Source organism: Mixophyes fleayi, chromosome 1 (assembly GCF_038048845.1).
Source record: "Mixophyes fleayi isolate aMixFle1 chromosome 1, aMixFle1.hap1, whole genome shotgun sequence".
Taxonomy (NCBI): Eukaryota; Metazoa; Chordata; class Amphibia; order Anura; family Limnodynastidae; genus Mixophyes; species Mixophyes fleayi.
Genome location: NC_134402.1, coordinates 55,433,380 through 55,452,289, shown reverse-complemented (window position 1 = coordinate 55,452,289; position 18,910 = coordinate 55,433,380). Strand labels below are relative to the sequence as shown.

General features: G+C 40.5%; 1 protein-coding gene across 2 annotated transcripts in view; it reads left to right on the top strand.

Moving 5' to 3' along the window:
- ARAP2 (ArfGAP with RhoGAP domain, ankyrin repeat and PH domain 2) overlaps positions 1-18,910 on the top strand; it is a 227,216-nt gene that overhangs the window by 47,069 nt on the left and 161,237 nt on the right. The window lies entirely within an intron of this gene.

The following is an 18,910-nucleotide window of genomic DNA, read 5'->3' as shown; positions in this document are numbered from 1 at the left end:
AAGTCACAGGGTGTAATGTCTGGGGATCTTGGGGAAGATGAGTGTAGCGCCAAGTCTTGAGGTTCCGTGTGACCTATCCAACATTGAGGCAGTGTGTCATTTAGAAAACGTCGAACCTGCAGGTGCTGATGTGGTAGTGCTTCATCTTGCTGAAAAATGAAGTCATCTGAATCTTTATTATGTTTTGGAAAGAGCCAGTTCTGCAGCATTCCGAGATAAGTTTGACCTATAACTGTGTTTCCCTCAAAAAAGAAAGGGCCATAAACCTTTCTTTCAGAAACGGCACAAAACTAGAGATGAGCGCACTCGGATTTTGTGAATCCGAGCCCACCTGAACCTTTCCGATCCGAGTTGGATCCGAGACAGATCCGGGTATTGGCACCAAATGAAAACTTGAAACCGAGGCTCTGAGTCATAATCCCGCTGTCGGATCTTGCGATACTCGGATCCTATAAATTCCCCGCTAGTCGCCGCCATCTTCACTCGGGCATTGATCAGGGTAGAGGGAGGGTGTGTTAGGTGGTCCTCTGTCCTGCTATATCTTGTGCTGTTCAGTTCTGTGCTGTGCTGTGCTCTGCTCTGCTCTGTGTTCTGCTCAGTCCAGTGGTGCTGTGTCCTGTGCTCTGTCCTTCTGAGTTCAGTGGTGCTGCTGGGTCCTGTGCTGTGTCCTGTTCAGTCCAGTGGTGCTGTGTCCTGTGCTCTGTGCTTCTAAGGGCATAGTTATTTCCCCATTATTCCCAAGTGTTTTAAAAAATAAAAAAAAGTTAAAAAAAAAATACAAAAAAATAAATAAAATAAAAATTAATTACAACTAATTTTGCAAAACCAATCCTGCAGTATAAGCCCATTGGTACTGCAATATTACCAAGTTCACACATTCAGCAGTAAAAGTCCAGTGGTGCTGTGTGCTGTGCTCTGTCAATTTTGAGTTCAGTGGTGCTGCTGGGTCCTGTGCTGTGTCCTGTTCAGTCCAGTGGTCCAGTGGTCCTGTGTCCTGTGCTCTGTGCTTCTAAGGACATAGTTATTTCCCCATTATTCCCAAGTGTTTAAAAAAATTAAAAAAAGTTATTAAAAAAAATACAAAAATCTAATTTAAACTTTATTTAATTACAACAAAATTTGCACAACCAATCCTGCAGTATAAGACCATTGGTACTGCAATATTACCAAGTTCACACATTCAGCAGTAAAAGTCCAGTGGTACTGCAATATTACAAAGTTCACAAATTCTGCAGTATCAGTCCAGTGGTGCTGTGTCCTGTGCTCTGTCCTGCTGAGTTCAGTGGTGCTGTGTCCTGTGCTCTGTGCTTCTAAGGGCATAGTTATTTACCCATTATTTTAAAAAATAAAAAAAAAGTTATAAAAACACACTAAAAAAATAAATGCAAAAAAAAAATAATTATAACTAAATTTGCAAAACCAATTCAGCAGTATAAGTCCATTGGTACTGTCTGCAATATTAGCAAGTTCACACATTCTGCAGTATCTTGTGCTACATATAATGGAGACCAAAAATTTGGAGGATAAAGTAGGGAAAGATCCAGACCCACTTCCTCGTAATGCTGAAGCTGCTGCCACTAGTCATGACATAGACGATGAAATGCCATCAACGTCGTCTTCCAAGCCCGATGCCCAATCTCCTAGTACAGGGCATGTAAAATCCAAAAAGCACAAGCTAAGTAAAAGTAGCAAAAAGAGAAACTTAAAATCATCTGCGGAGAAACGTAAAGTTGCCAATATGCCATTTACGACACGGAGTGGCAAGGAACGGCTTAGGCCCTGGCCCGTGTTCATGACTAGTGGTTCAGCTTCACCCACGGATCTTAGCCCTCCTCCTCCTCCCCCCCCTACAAAAAATTGAAGAGAGTTATGCTGTCAGCAACAAAACAGCAAACAACTCTGCCTTCTAAAGAGAAATTATCACAAATCCACAAGGCGAGTCCAAGGATGTTGGTGGTTGTCGAGCCTGACCTTCCCATCACTGTACGGGAAGAGGTGGCTCGGGAGGAGGCTATTGATGATGTAGCTGGCGCTGTGGAGGAATTTGATGATGAGGATGGTGATGTGGTTATTGTAAATGAGGCACCAGGGGGGAAACAGCTGATGTCCATGGGATGAAAAAGCCCATCGTCATGCCTGGTCAGAAGACCAAAAAATGCACCTCTTCGGTCTGGAGTTATTTTTATCCAAATCCGGACAACCAATGTATGGCCATATGTAGCTTATGTAAAGTTCAAAAAAGCAGGGGTAAGGATCCTGCCCACCTAGGGAAATCCTCCCTTATACGTCACCTGAATAACCTTCATAGTTCAGTGGTTAGTTCAGGAACTGGGGCTAGGACCGTCATCGGTACAGGGACACCTAAATCCCGTGGTCCAGTTGGATACACACCAGCAACACCCTCCTCGTCAACTTCCTCCACGATCTCCATCAGATTCAGTCCTGCAGCCCAAGTCAGCAGCCAGACTGAGTCCTCTTCAATACGGGATTCATCCGAGGAATCCTGCAGCGGTACGCCTACTACTGCCACTGCTGCTGTTGCTGCTGTTAGTCGGTCATCTTCACAGAGGGGAAGTCGTAAGATCGCTAAGTCTTTCACAAAACAATTGACCGTCCAACAGTCGTTTGCCATGACCACAAAATACGATAGTAGCCACCCTATTGCAAAGCGTATAACTGCGGCTGTAACTGCAATGTTGGTGTTAGACGTGCACCCGGTGTCCGCCATCAGTGGAGTGGGATTTAGAGGGTTGATGGAGGTATTGTGTCCCCGGTACCAAATCCCGTCGAGATTCCACTTCACTAGGCAGGCGATACCAAAGATGTACAGAGAAGTACGAGCAAGTGTCCTCAGTGCTCTAAAAAATGCGGTTGTACCCACTGTCCACTTAACCACGGACATGTGGACAAGTGGTTCTGGCCAACAGAAGGACTATATGACTGTGATAGCCCACTGGGTAGATGCATCCCCTTCCGCAGCAACAGCTGCATCAGTAGCATCATCTACAAAATGGCTGCTCGTGCAAAGGCAGGCAACATTGTGTATTACAGGCTTTAATAAGAGGCACAACGCTGACAACATATTAGAGAAACTGCGGGAAATTATCTCCCAGTGGCTTACCCCACTTAGACTCTCATGGGGATTTGTGGTGTCAGACAATGCCAGTAACATTATGTGGGCATTAAATATGGGCAATTTCCAGCACGTCCCATGTTTTGCCCCCACCGTTAATTTGGTGGTGCAGCATTACCTGAAGAGTGCCAGGGGTGTGCAGGAGATGCTTGCGGTGGCGCGCAAAATTGCTGGACACTTTCGACATTCAGCCAGTGCCTACCGCAGACTAGAGGCACATCAAAAAACCATGAACCTGCCCTGCCATCACCTCAAACAAGAGATTGTGACGCGCTGGAACTCCACCCTCTATATGCTGCAGAGGATGGAGGAGCAGCAAAAGGCCATTCAGGCCTACACAGCCACCTACGACATAGGCAAAGGAGTGGGGATACACCTGAGTCAAGCGCAGTGGAGACTGATTTCCGTGTTGTGCAAGGTTCTCCAGCCTTTTGAACTTGCCACACGAGAAGTCAGTTCCAACACTGCCAGTTTGAGTCAGGTGATTCCCCTGATCAGGCTGTTGCAGAATCAGCTGGAGAAAGTGAGGGAGGAGCTGGTAAACCATTGTGATTACACCAAGCATGTAGCTCTTGTGGATGTAGCCCTTCGTATGCTTTGCCAGGATCCGAGGGTGGTCACTCTTTTAAAGTCAGAGGAATACATTCTGGCCACCGTTCTCGATCCTCGGTTTAAAGCGTATGCTGTGTCTCTGTTTCCTGCGGACACAAGTCTACAGCGGTGCAAAGACCTTCTGGTCAGGAGATTGTCCTCTGAAGAGGACCGTGACATGCCAACAGTTCCACCCTCATTTTCTTCCACATCTATGGTTGCGAGGAAAAAGCTTAGTTTTCCTAAAAGAGGCGCTGGCGGGGATGCTGATAACATCTGGTCCGGACTAAAGGACCTGGCAACCATTGCAGACATGTCTACTGTCGCTGCATTGGATGCTGTCACAATTGAAAAAATGGTGGAGGATTATTTTGCTGACACCATCCAAGTAGACATGTCAGACAGTCCATATTGTTACTGGCAGGAAAAAAAGGCAGTTTGCAAGCCCCTGTACAAACTGGCTCTATTTTACCTGAGTTGTCCCCCCTCCAGTGTGTACTCGGAAAGAGTTTTTAGTGCAGCGGGGAACCTGGTCAGTGAGCGGCGAAGGAGGTTGCTTCCTCACAACGTTGAAAAAATGATGTTTATAAAAATGAATAATCAATTCCTCAATGAAGTACAGCACTGCAGATAGTAACAGAAGGACCTGTGGTTGTGGAGTCCAGCGGGGATGAATTGATACTGTGTGAGGAGGAGGAAGTACACACTGTAGGGGGAGAGGAATCAGAGGTTGAGGATGAGGACGACATCTTTCCTCAGTAGAGCCTGTTTAGTTTGTACAGGGAGAGATGAATTGTTTTTTTGGTGTGGGGGCCCAAACAAACCAATCATTTCAGCCACAGTTGTTTGTTTGGTAGGCCCTGTCACTGAAATGATTGGTTTGTTAAAGTGTGCATGTCCTATTTCAACAACATAAGGGTGGGTGGGAGGGCCCAAGGACAATTCCATCTTGCAACTCTTTTTTTGGCATTATGTGACCATTCAACAGTCGTTTGCCATGTTCAAAAAGTAAAAAAAAATGTCCACAAATTCCAAAAATTAAATCAAGTTAAATGCCATGTCATTATTTAAAACAAGAGGTATTGACGTGCTAGAATTAGTGTAGTGTTAATATGTTATAAACACTACACTTGAAAGTTGGAGGAGGTATTGTGGCCCCGGTATCAAATTGGGTACCGGGGCCACCCCACTACGCAATCCAGGTACATTATTCGGTGCGATTCAGACCAGTTGATGGTTTTCTTATTATATTGTGGTGACCACTCCTCTACGCAGTCCAGATACATTTATTGGTGCGAATCATACAAGTTCAGGGTTTTTAAATTATATTGTGGGGACCACTCCACTATGCAGTCCAGAAAGATACCTCGTTGCAACGTTTTGGACTAATAACTATATTGTGAGGTGTTCAGAATACACTGTAAATTAGTGGAAATGATTGTTATTGAATGTTATTGAGGTTAATAATAGCGTAGGAGTGAAAATAAGCCCAAAAACGTGATTTTTGAACTTTTTATGCTTTTTTCAAAAAAAATCCGAATCCAAAACCTTTCGGCAGGTGTTTTGCGAAACAAATCCGAACCCAAAACATCGCGAAAATCCGAATCCAAAACACGAGACACCAAAAGTCGCCCGTGCACATCCCTACACAAAACACATTCACTTTTGGGAAATCACGCTCCTGCTCTACGGATTTTCTTATCCAATATGTGCGCGTTATGACGGTTAAATTGCTTCATCACTAAAAATCTAATGCAGTAAGAAGCTGTTAACTTTTATGCTCTGTAACATTGCATCACTAAATTCTTCATGCTTTCCTTTGTCATCTGCACGAAAAGCCTGTACCAGTTGCAACCGGTAGGGTCTCATGATTAAACAGCGCTTTAACACACGCCAGACAGTCGTATGAAGGATCGCAAGTTCTCATATGACACGACGAGTGGACACGCGTGGGCTACGCAGTAAAGTCTCTTGAACTCTTCTCACGTTTTCCTCTGAAAAGCGTGGTCGACCAGTGCTCTTTTCCTTCCATAAACTGCCTTTTTCCTCAGTGTCGGAGCCAATAACAAATGCCCTTTGACATTGACGGATCAATGACAAAATGCTGTTGAAACGCTGTACCGCAATTACGGATTCAGTCTTGCAGAACTGCAGGACACAAAATGTTTTGTTGCGGGATCCCCATCTTAAGAATGACTGCCGGAGTGCTGGGAGAGGCATCTAGCGACAGTCATTTAAACTCTGTGCCCCGCCCTTTCAAATGGTAAGAGTTTCATTCATTGCTGGCTTGTGGTTTCACCTTTATGAAACGCCATGTATAATGTGATTTGAACATATATTAAGGCATAATTCATATATATCATACTTGTGCGTATATGTGTATAATATCTACAGACTGTTTATTGCATAAAGAAAAATGTGATAAGGTGATAAGTTAGAAAGGCTTCCATCCTATGCTTGCCCCTATGTTAGTTCCCTTTCTACTATATCTTTTATATTTGAATCCCCCATCCTTGGGAAGGCTGCAATTTCCCGAGTCGCTAAGACCTTTAATTTCACACCAGTGATCAGAGTATTTATTGGAGATTAATTATTATTGAATGATTATTGTCAAATTAAGGATACCCCAATAAAGCCAATTAATGCACACAATAATTGGCTTACCTGTCATTTTTACTACTGATGAGAAATCTCTAGGTTTGTTTTCAAAACATCATATTTTCAAAACTGGAAGTGAGATCTCACACAGTTATGGTTCTGCTGATTCAGTATAAAGTATACAATAAACTGCTGGCTGTAAAAACAGAACATAGTTTATAGTATTTCAGCGCATAAGAGCATTCAGTATTGCAAGGACACAGTCGAGACCTTATGTTAGGGCTCAACTAGTAAATCGCGTTCCGCCATGTTAGTTTTGTGAGAGGGGGTCATGTTGCTTAAGGGGCTAAATCTTAAAAAGTATTAGAGCTATCAAGCTTAAATTTTGCATGGAAATTGAGAACTGCGTCTGGGTGCTGGGGGCTGCATGGGACCTGTAGTGCACCAAGGAGAAATGTAAATAAAACACACACACACAAGTTTAAAAAGAATTTTATTTGAAATTAAAACACCTCTACACTACCCTCATTCAACCTCTTTATTGGCATGGCATCCGCTTCATCTGTAATAAATCCAGGGATCTTGGGTTTGGCAAAAAAACAAACCCTGATATGCGTAGCACAACTAGCTCCTAAGAGCTCCCACAGCTAAATAAGTTCTTGCTGGTCAGTCATATATTCCCATGGCCTGAACTCAAGCCAGCCACTGTCCCTGCCACATCTTGTCTTTCATGGAACTTAACAATTTTGGGGGAGTAAATAGAGCCAGCGGTGGTATTGTAACCAGAGTTGGGTCCACTTGACATGACGCTGAGTATTGTGACTGGATTAGGAGGGTCTGGATTTCCATGTTCGTGCTGCTGCTCCTTGCCTACTCTTCTCCTCTGCTTTGCCATACAGATCTGGGGATCACATAGGGGTAAAAGAGGTGCTAAAAAAACAGTCATTTTACGTGGTCTTCAGCACAAACTCACATCACTGACGTCTACTTAATATAGCTCCAAGCATTCGTCCTAAACCACTTGCAACATGGTTCAATGTGCACAAATGTGCTGTTGTCCATAGCAACTAATCAGATTATTTCTGGTATTTTGTCTAACGCTATTTCTAAAATTAAAGCACATCTCTGGTTGCTATGGATCACATACAACACATCAGTAGAGATTGTTTTAAGTAAGCACCTCTGAGTTTTAATGACATGCTAAAGTTAATATTGCCAATGGAAACATGTTTGGGTAAGGAGAAATCCAGCTATAATTTTGCCTATAGGTGCTGTTTCCAGATCTGTAAACGTTAAAGAATAGACGTAGTAATGACAAATGGACATAGGTGGATAGATTAAACATGAGCATGCTTGGGGAAATGATGACCTGTCACAAAATCAATTCATATATAATGTAATGTCTCTATGTGCGATTTGTATTTACTGTAGTAGATGTTCTGAATTGGGTGAGCTAGAATTAATGTGACATCGTATTGAAGTCGATAAATCAGGCAAGGTACCTGGAACATCCTGACATCACAGCATATAAACAAGACAGATGTTTTGTGATGGAATTTGAAATAAAAGTAAAAAGAAAAACTAGATAAGTGCAAAGTAAAGAACAGTGTGTTTCAATACAAACATGGCCATTGAACACATATGGTGCCCCAGCTGATACAGAGCCATAAGGTACAACAAACCCTGCTAGCTTCTGTTTTCGTAGCAACCTGAGAGCTGTTGGATAATGGTAGTTCCATAGCAGATGGAGAGCAAGAGGTTTCTCTGGTTCAGAATATGAAGCTGATGTTTCGTACAAAGACCAGTAGAGGGCAATGTTGTTTCAAAAAACAAAGTCAAGCGAAGTCTTGTATGTAATAATAACACAGAAAATCCACAAAGGGATGAGCTAATACTCTTCTTATATTGGCACTCACATCCATGCTAGAACTACTCCCATTGTGATTTATAGAGCTTTTTTATGACTGCAGTGCTAAAACTTACCTAGTGTTAAAATAAGAACACATCACACTGAATTCTATTAACTACAGTTCAGAAAAAAAAACGTGACTTTATATACTGTGTTTTGTTAAGATTTTCTCAAACTGTTTTCGTGAAATTTAATTCATGGTGTGATATTTGTGCATATGTTTTGTTTACAATAGCTTAGATGCTCATTTTCATAACTATATGATTGACATATTGGTTGCGTGTTTGTATTATAGTCAGAAATAACATCAGTACTTTAATGTATGCGAACGGAGAGAAATAGGGTTGTAATTATGTTTTTCATATTAAGACTGAATAAAATATATTTGGAGGAGATATTTGAAAACATGACCTATTGAAAAATATATTGGTGCTACATAAATAAAGGATGATGATAATAATAATAATAATAATAATATATAATAATAGTAAATATTATTTATAAACTGTATGAATTTATATTGACTACATTGCATAATAAGTATTTCTAGTTCACCATATATGTTGGTCTCACTTATGTTAACCATCTGTGAATGTTGTCAGGACAATATTTACAGCTAAAATAAGCAAATTGGATGCATCATGCTTAGACGCAAAGCACAGACCAACTGTGTACCTTGCCTTCACTTCACAAAAGAGTGTTGATTAACCCATCTTATTGATTACCTGCAGCATAGTGCACTATGTACTTAATTAGTGTTCCCATAGAATCTCATTATATTTTGCTGAGCGTTATTGCTTCCAAACGCTGCAGGCAATTTCGACGATGATGTAAAGCAAATGTTTGTCGCTAAGTTTGTGTGTACAAGTCCACTTTATTATATTATTTTTGGAGAATCGTTATCAACAAATTTAATAGGCTTTAAAATCTTAACATTAACGCCCATTTAGCCATAAAGGGCAGCAATCAGGGGAAATTACAACTGAGAACAGAAAAGGAGTCATCTTGACAAACGAACAAACCATTTTAGACAGTTTGGATTTCCTATAATTATTACATGGCTGGAGCAAATTTACTCTGTAAAGTGCAATTTGGTGTCCATTGCAGATGTTTTAAACAGATTAGAATGTTGGGAGATCACACGGTTGCATATATCATGTGTATACTTTCCATTGTGGTCCTTTCTTCTATATAAACTTTTTCTTTTTATTGGTCATTTCTTTCTCAGTCTTATTCCCACCTGCTCACAAACTCCATTATTTGTCTACTTAGCAATTGTCACTCTTCCTAACTGCTTACAACCCTGATCATTTGTCCTATTAAACCTTTGTCACTCTTCCTATTAGATCATAAATTCCATTGTACCTGCTCACAAATTCCATCATTTATCCCAATAAACTGCTGTCAGGTCTCTTCCCTACTCGAGTTATTTCAGACTTTGGTCAGTCTTCCTCTGTGTCAGGTGTTCTTCCTCCATGAGTTCGTTCAAACATCTTTCATTTCTCCACAACTCTTGTCAAACCTTTTCTTCTCATTAAGAGTCCTACTGACCTACTGAAATCTCTGTACTTCCTCAATTAGTTATTCAAGACAATTTTCTTGATTATTCTGAAGCTCCATCTTCTTTCTGTGCCTATTGTTTCCAAGCTTTGTTATTCTCTCTTCCTGTGCTTGTCATTTCTAAGCTTTGTCAGTGATCTAGTGGTGAGGGATGGACTTACTGGATAGGATGATCATTTCTAATCAATGTGATTCTGTTCTCCAGAAGAAAAAAATAAATGCAAAAAACCTGGCGCAATGGAATATGAGGCTTCAATAGGGAGAATAAGTGAATCAGTACCTGCAGCTGTATAGGCCGGTGGGGTCTCAGTATACAAAAGAAACCCACCCCCAAAAAACAGCACTGGAAACTGGATACACTAAACACCCAATAATAAATCTGTGAAGTAATAAAATCATCTAATCAGTTTATTGAATGAATATAACATCAGCTGTAAATAATAATAAAGCACTAAATTAATAATATAGAACATAATTGCCGACTGACTTCAGCTCCCTTCCGGGAGCCAGCCAGTGAAGCGGGGCGGGACGGCCAAAATGCGGCAATTTTGGCCCCGCCCCCTGTGACGTCATGACGCAAACGCGTCATTTGACAGCGGGGGCGGAGCCAAATGCCGCGATTCACTGGGAATCGCGGCGTTTGGGATCTAATTGCCACACTCGCCTGGGAGACTCTCGCAAAATGCGGGAGTCTCCCGGACATTCCGGGAGAGTTGGCAAGTATGATATAGAAGTAAAAAAATTTCAGTACACTGGATAAGATGTAACCGACTAAACAGCATACATAAACTGCATATAACAAACAATGAAAGTGCAGAAATCTGGATGAAATCAGTATTTCTGAAATAACATGATGTATTGGACAAAACTATTGATATTGAAACAATGAGTATAAAAATTCCAATTTTTATGTTACTTATATATTATTAATTTTTAGTGCTTTATTATTATTTAATAGCTGATGTTATATTCATTCAATAAACTGATTTGATGATTTTATTACTTCACGGATTTATTGTTGGGTGTTAAATGTATCCAGTTTCCAGTGCTGTTTTTTGTTTTTTGATTCTGTTCTCAACAGCAACATTTTTGGGCCACCTCTATAGGTGCTTCCTATAGAGTTTGTGTGCCACCGCTTTACCATCAAGGGGGAGTGGCCACAACATGCTGGGCATGGTTGACTCATCCATACTAGCTAGGGGGCAGAGCCAGCAAAGCTGCATTAATACTTGCGGTGATGGCTAATGAGCCAGACTCTATCAGAGTAAAAAATGAAAAGTGCAGTCCTTGATTCCTATGCCCTCCTCGCACACTGTGTACCCCACAGTGCCCCCAAAGTATCCTACAGTACACACAGTGCCCCCATAGCACCCCACGGTATATACAATGCTCCTAAGGAACCGTGTAGCATACAGTGTCCCCATAATAAACCACAGTATAGAGAGTCCTCCCCATGGCAAATAATGTTAACACTAATATAGAAAAACAGTTTTGACATTAGGAATTAGTATGCATGAGGAAAGTGTTGTTATAAAGTGCGGGAACGAGTATGATTAGAAACAAAGAAAAGATAAGGGTCATGTGATAGGTTGCAGGAGAGGGTGAGACAATTGAGACGGTTGAGTGGAGGAGAACAAGAGAACAGGGGGGGACATGTAAGAGGCGAGGGAGAGGAACATTGAGGAGAATTTAACAATAAAGTATATTAAATTATGTTATTGTGACAGACGATAGCGATCGATGCAAAGGAGGATTAGCTATAGAGAAAGCTTAGACCATAAGGATGAGAATCTGTGTGCTGGGAGTACATCAGTTGTGAGAGATAAGTGTATCAGCCCACAATCCAGTACTAAACAGTGTGTGTAATTTACCTACAGATGCCAATATAACTGAACTACAGGATTTCTAAACAAAAGAACTGGATTTAGAAATAGTCAGACTAAAAGTTTAATTCAAGCAGAGACAGTTAAATTAGAATAATCTTTTACCTCACTCACTGTAGTAAGATAATGAACACATGAATATATAGAGAAACCGAACCCACCTGAACTTAGGGGATCCGAGTAGGCTCGCGAGCCGGGTCGGTACTTTCGTGTGTCCTCGGATCTGAATCGAGGCAAAACGTCATTGTTGCGTTGTTGGATCTCGTGGGTTTTGTATTCCATAAGTGCCTCCCTCCCCAGGAGATCCAGTGCCATTGCTCACACAGAAACAAGGGTAGCAGTGTTCTTGTCACTCTCCAGTCTCCAGTGCCATTACTCAGTGCAATTGCTCACACAGAAACAGTGGTAACAGTATTCTTGTCACTCTCCAGTCTCCAGTGACATTGCTCATACAGAAACAGGAGGGATAGCAGTGTTCTTTTCACTTGACAAAAATTGACTGGAAATGACTGGAAATTAATGTTATTGAGGTTAATAATAATGTAGGAACAAAAAAAGAGGCAAATTATGTGATTTTAGCAAAAAAAAAAAAAGGAACCAAAACACAATGTTAATCCAGATCCAAAACCAAAGCCAAAATACGGGGGTCAGTGAACATCTCTATGAATATATAGTGTCCGGAGCATCTTTCCACAGACTTTGTCATCAGTCATTTGTGAAATGGTAAATGTTATGATTCAACAACAACACCTTATACTTTTAAAGAAATAAAGTGAGGTTTAGAATATGTGGTTTATAATTTCTTTGGAGATTCGCTGAAAGGCTCTCTAATGTGACAACAATATTGAAAGTGGAAACCCTCATCATTTACAGTAGTGTTTTCATTAATTGAAGACATATTGGTTAGTGGGATTAAATTATAACAATTGCACAACGGCATTCAATACACTGATTATAGTAGACACTACAGTAACATATAATAATATGCTATATCAGCATAATATAAAACAACCAACAGAATTAGATTAATTACTCTAAGTTTAGCTACAGGCTAACTTATTTATCATCACCACACAGTATAAATGGGCAGCACAGTGGCACATTGGTTAGCATTGCTTACAGCACTGCGGTAATGGGTTTGATTCCATCCACTATCTGTATGCAGTTTGTTTGTCCTCCCTGCACTTGCTGTTAAATATACTGGTAGGTTTATTATCTTCTGTCAACTATAGTGGGTGTGTGTCTATATGGCAGGCAATATATATCGTAAGCTCCACTAGGGCATGGACTGATATTAAATATTATCTGTAAAGCACTATGTAAGATGTGGTCACTGGATAAAAACTTAATAAATACATTTGTATCTGTTCCCATCATTCTCTAATTAAGGGGCACACATGCGATATAATCTTAGTATTGCCAGTCAAATGCTAATATATGTGGATTGTGATTTTAATTTACATTGCATTTATTCAGTGATACAAGTGAGGAGAGCCATTACCATAATGTGAAATAAGCACCTCAGGTCACAGGATATTAATAATAGCCCCCCATAGGCAAACCGAGGGGGGTTTCCTAGTGCCTGGAAAGCCCCCTCCAAGCCCGGGGCACTGTATAATTAAGGTGGCTGGACCCTGCCCCCCCTTCACACGGCTCTGCTTGAAAAGGGAGAGCTGCATGCACCTAACAGTAGTGCACGCAGCATTGCCTATGTGTATTATGGGGATAGGAAGAGTTAGAGAGCAGCCAAGCACTATCTAAAGTTATAGCTACGCCCGCATGCATGCTGGTCACGCCCAATGGCGGCGTGGTGTGGAAACCCCTCTCTACAAATCCTGCGTTTGCCCTTGTCCACCTTTTGATGAATTAAATTAATAATAGAAACCCTTGATAAACTCAATTATTAATACTGATTTATGCTGAAATATTAGTATACCATTTCTTCTCTTTTAGAAGTTTTGCTAATTTCTCTGAACATGCTTTGGAAGGTTAGCGTGTCCTTCCTCCACTTTCATGCTGGCATGTGGTCACACAAATAAATTTTAGCAACCTATTACACTGCTTAGGTCATGCTTTCAGTGGGGTTTCTTTTGAATGGAATCATTTTAGGTTGCTACAGAGCACCACACATAATGCAGAGGGACTTCAGCTAGGTGGATTAGATCTTACGGCAGACAGCAGTGAAATCCTGTTAGTGTCATTATAACTGGAGAGCAGACCAGCAACTTTATAATTTTTCCATTATTTCCTTATAATCAGTGTAGAATTATAGTGTGAGTAGGGGCATTGAGGTTACGTCTTTCAGTGAAGCTTTGGGTATTATTGTCTGGTAGGATGGAAATATAACGGTGCGTAACTACCACCCAATTATTGACTTTTAGCATTTACAGTCGTTACAGACAAACAATTTGTACAGCACATTACTACACGGCCTCTTGACTGCTGCAATGGAAGCTCAGAAAAACCCAGTAACAGAACCAAATCTTTTATAGAAATCCTAGGTCAGGTATTGGTCTGTGTGGAGTACTCCTCAATGTGGAACCAGCTTAATATGTTTAGTCCTAAGACTTGTCAGAGAACTCAATATATTCAAAACTTTCCTAAGTTTGTCACGAGCCGCGGCGGTACGCCGTATCCTGGCGTGATCTAGCAGCCGGGTTCGTGCTCTAGTTTCTATGCTCTGTTTTTATTCTTTGGGATTATCCTTGTTGCATAGATGTAGGAGGGTGTAGGAACATCATCCAACACCAGGGGGAGCTCTCATATGATTTAAACTGGTTCACTTATATTTTTATACATGCATCCTGGTTATGTTATAACCTATGCTAGTTCTAGATAGTAATTAATTAGTTGCCTCCTGAGGCTGATTGTCAGCCCTATCCTCCTCTGTCCTAAATTGGCTCTTAGTACTAATTAAGGCAGTGAGATCTGAGCTTCACTGCCGGTTATAGCTTCCAGTTCCCTGTCTGATAACCTGCTCCTGTGCTGTTTGGTGTAAACCTTCTGGATTGAACTACTGTGTATGACCTTTGCCTGTTTCTGGACCTTGAACCTCTGCTTCTGACCCCGACCTATTGCTTAAACCTGGATTTTGAACCTCTACTTGTGACCCCGATCTTACGCCTGTCTCTGGACTCAGAACCTGTGCCTGTGACCCCTGACCTTGGTTTGTTCCTTGGATACGTTGTCTGCTGTCGGCTGACACTTGCCTGGACCCCACGCTGCTGTCTGCCATAACACTCTCTTCCTGGGTTCTCCTTGGCCAGTACACATCTCACGACCCTCTGTTTGTCTGCAGCCAAGTCTGTCCCAACCACTAGGGGCAACAGTGAACACCAGACTTCAGAGCAGACTCCGGGTTTTGCTGTACTGGCTGGAAAGGTTCCTAACAAAGTGATGTCATGTGCCCACACTTTTTCCAACAGATATGGCAGAGTGTTTCATTTCAAAGAATCTTTATTTGCCATATAGACACTGATCAGCTACAACTTTAAAACCACCTGCTTAATATTGTGTAGGTGCCCCTCGGGCCTCCAATGACCCATCTAGGCATGGACTGCACAAGACCTCTGGTGATGTCCTGTGGTATCTGGCACTAAGACATTAGCAGCACATCCTTTAAGTCCTGTAAGTTGCAAGGTGGGGCCTCCATAACTCAGACTTGTTTTTCCAGCACATCCCAGAGATGTTCGATTGGATTGAGATCCAGGGAATTTTGAGGCCACACCTTTAACTCTTTGGCATGTTCCTCGAATCATTCCTAAACAATTTTTGCAGTATTGCAGGATGCATTATTCTGCTGAAAGAGGCGACTTCCATCAGGTAATTCCATTGCCATGAAGGGATGTTTTTGTTGATGGTATGTATCAATGTAACATCCAGGACCCAAGGTTTCCCAGCAGAACATCACACTGGCTTCTTCCCATAGTGCATCCTGGTGCCTCCTCCTCTTCAGGTAAACGACACACACACTCAACCATCCACATGATGGAAAAGAAAATGTTATTCATCAGACGAGGACACCTTCTTCCATTGCTCCATGGTCCACTTCTGGCGCTCACTTGCTCATTGTAGACACTTTTGATGGTGGATAGTGGTCAGCATTGGCACTCTGACTGCTCTGCTGCTACACAGCCCCATAAGCAGCAATCTTTGATGCACTGTGTGTTATGACAACTTTCTATCAATGAAAGCTTTAACTTTTTCAGCAGTTTGTGCTAAGGTAGCTCTCCAGTGGGATTTGACCAGACGCACTTCCCATTAGCATCAATGAGCCTTGGGTGCCCATGACCCTGTTGCCGGTTCACCATTTGTCCTTCCTTGAACCACTTCTGGTAGATACTAATCACTGCATACAGGGAACACCCTACAAGACCTGCTGTTTTGGAGATGCTCTGACCCAGTTTTCTAGCCGTCACAATTTAGCCCTTGTCAAAGTCTCTCAGTTCCTTAAATTTACCCATTTTTCCTGCTTCTAACACATGAACTTCAACAACTTACTGTTCACTTGCTGCCTAATATACCCACCTCTTGACAGATGCCTTTGCAACGAGATAATCATCATCATCTATTTATTTATATAGCGCCACTAATTCCGCAGTGCTGTACAGAGAACTTATTCACTTCAGTCCCTGCCCCATTGGAGCTTACAATCTAAATCCCCAAACATACACACACACACAGACCGACTAAGGGCAATTTGATAGCAGTCAATTAACCTACTAGTATGTTTTTGGAGTGTGGGAGGAAACCGAAGCACCACGCAAACACGGGGAGGACATACAAACTCCACACAGATAAAGCCATGGTCGGAATCAAACTCATGACCCCAGTGCTTTGAGGCAGAAGTGCTAACCACTAAGCCACCATGCTGCCCATAATCAATGTTATTCACTTCACTTGTCAGTGGTTTTAAAGCTGTTGCTGATCAGTGTATACTGCCCACTCAGAGAGAATGACCTCTAATCGGCTATATCTGAAACTGTAATCATACGAAAGTACAGTATATCTAAAATTACCTAATTTATCATTTATCTTATGTAAGAAGATGGCTTTTGCAAAGAGGTTTAGAATAAGTGTTTTTTAAATGTTTGGGTTTAATCACACTTATATTTGAGATACCTAGTACTTCTTAGGTGCATTCGACTAGGATCAGGGCACCTATTATATTCATTCATCAAAACTGGCTACATACACACAAGAGGTGAAGTGGGCAGGGGTAAACAAGTTGTGGCCAATGAGAACATTAGAATGTTAAGAGCAGCTTAATCAGCTAAGTCCATGTGTAGACAAATGCGAACTGGAAAGGGCAAGGCCAGCGTGTAAGTCAGGCATCTGAACGTATAATAGCACAAAGAAGGGATGTGATACGGCTGTCAAACCAAAGCAGGAAATTTGTGATGTCAATCCCACTTGTATTTGATGGAAAGTTCATATAAAAAGCTTGGTTTCCTTCATTTGATTCTATATAAGTATGCCAGTTTAAATAGTGTAGGTTTATTAAAAAGAACACATTCTGTATTGAAAGATAAAGATGCTCACAATATTTATTTCCCAATTAAGAGAACCTAAGTGAAGAGATGATCATTACACATAGCAGGCATATTTGAGTGAAAAGCAAATTGATTATGTGTTAGGCAGATAACCAAACCATTGTTTGCAGCAGCGTTAGATTAAATATTGAAATGCATTGAAGAAACAAAGTAATGAAGCGGGCGTGAAAACATCTGCTGCATCTGTGCAAAGTGATGCAATCATTCTTTATTTAATTAGTTTGACAGAACAGTTCTAATTTTACAAACCATTATAGTAATTTAATTAATTTGTCATAGTGCAGAGTGGAAAACACATATATATAAATAGAAGGTGGAATTAATAAAGTGCACTGCAATATACAAACTGCAATTTATAAAATATTTATTTTTTTATTGTTGAATAATTTACTCTCTATTATTGATTTTTGTTTTTTCTTGTAACATTGGATGACTTGCGTTTGTGTTTCTACATTCCTCTTAATGATAAGCTATATTGCATTTGTGGATGTTCTATTGGCATGTTCCAAAGAGTTACAGTTTTATGTTATTTTAATATGTGTTGCTAGATTTCATACACTTACATTAATGTGTGATGCCAAAATAAGTAGATCACAGCTTGATTTTTTGTTTTGTTTTATAATAAAATCCTTCTAATTAATTTTAATACCATAAATTACAGACAGCAAGGGAAGCAGTGAAATGCCATTCGGAATAGGGAATTGAATAAGCCTCACTTGAATATATTCTGGGAATCAAATTACAATGGAAGAAATAGATGCAGCAAAGGTCCTCAGAGGTATAAAAAAATAAATAATAGGAGGAGGAAATTGGTACAAAAATATATTGATAAACGGAGCTAAGGAAGGGACATTTGGGAAATCACAGGAATAGAGGAATTGGGACCCAATATATCTCGATATAGCAAGTGATAAATGCTCCCAGTTGTGTTACCTCTGGCACTGGATGTGAGATGAAATCTATGCACAGTGTTAATGATCATCATATCTAGTGGGTATACTTTTCATTTGCAACCTTTCATTTGTAGATTTATTTAAAAAGCTTTTGCCCTTGAGTCAGTGAATGGATGTGTTTTAGAGTCAAATTACTCTATAGTGATATACTGAGTTATTGTAATACTTTACTATTATGTCATTTTTAGGATACATCCATAAAACAGCAGCCACTACATGCTGTAAGTTCATATAATTGTAAAAAATCTGTGCAAAGATAAAACAATGCTGACATTCTCCAATATAGTAACCTTTAAGTGACAAAAGATACTCGGTGGACAAATTTAATCCAATATTAATTACTCAGTCTTATTTATTTTTAAAATTGATTTTACAGTGGTAGAACATTCAAATGACTCTAAGGGGTATATTTACTAAACAGCGGGTTTGAAAAAGTGGAGATTTCTAATTAGTTGCCTATAGCAACTAATTAGATTCTAGCTGTCATTTTGTAGAATTTACTAACTAAATGATACCTAGAATCTGATTGGTTGCTATAGGCAACATCTCAACTTTTTCAAACCCGCCGTTTAGTAAATATACCCCTAAAGCTTGTTATGCAGGGTGTTAGGGGAAAGAGATGTTAATCCATGTCTGTTATATTACATTCTTGTTAGAAAGTACATTTAAAGTTAGTAACTGATACATAAGCTGAAGGTAACATAAGAATAAAAGCATAGTCTCATATTTAT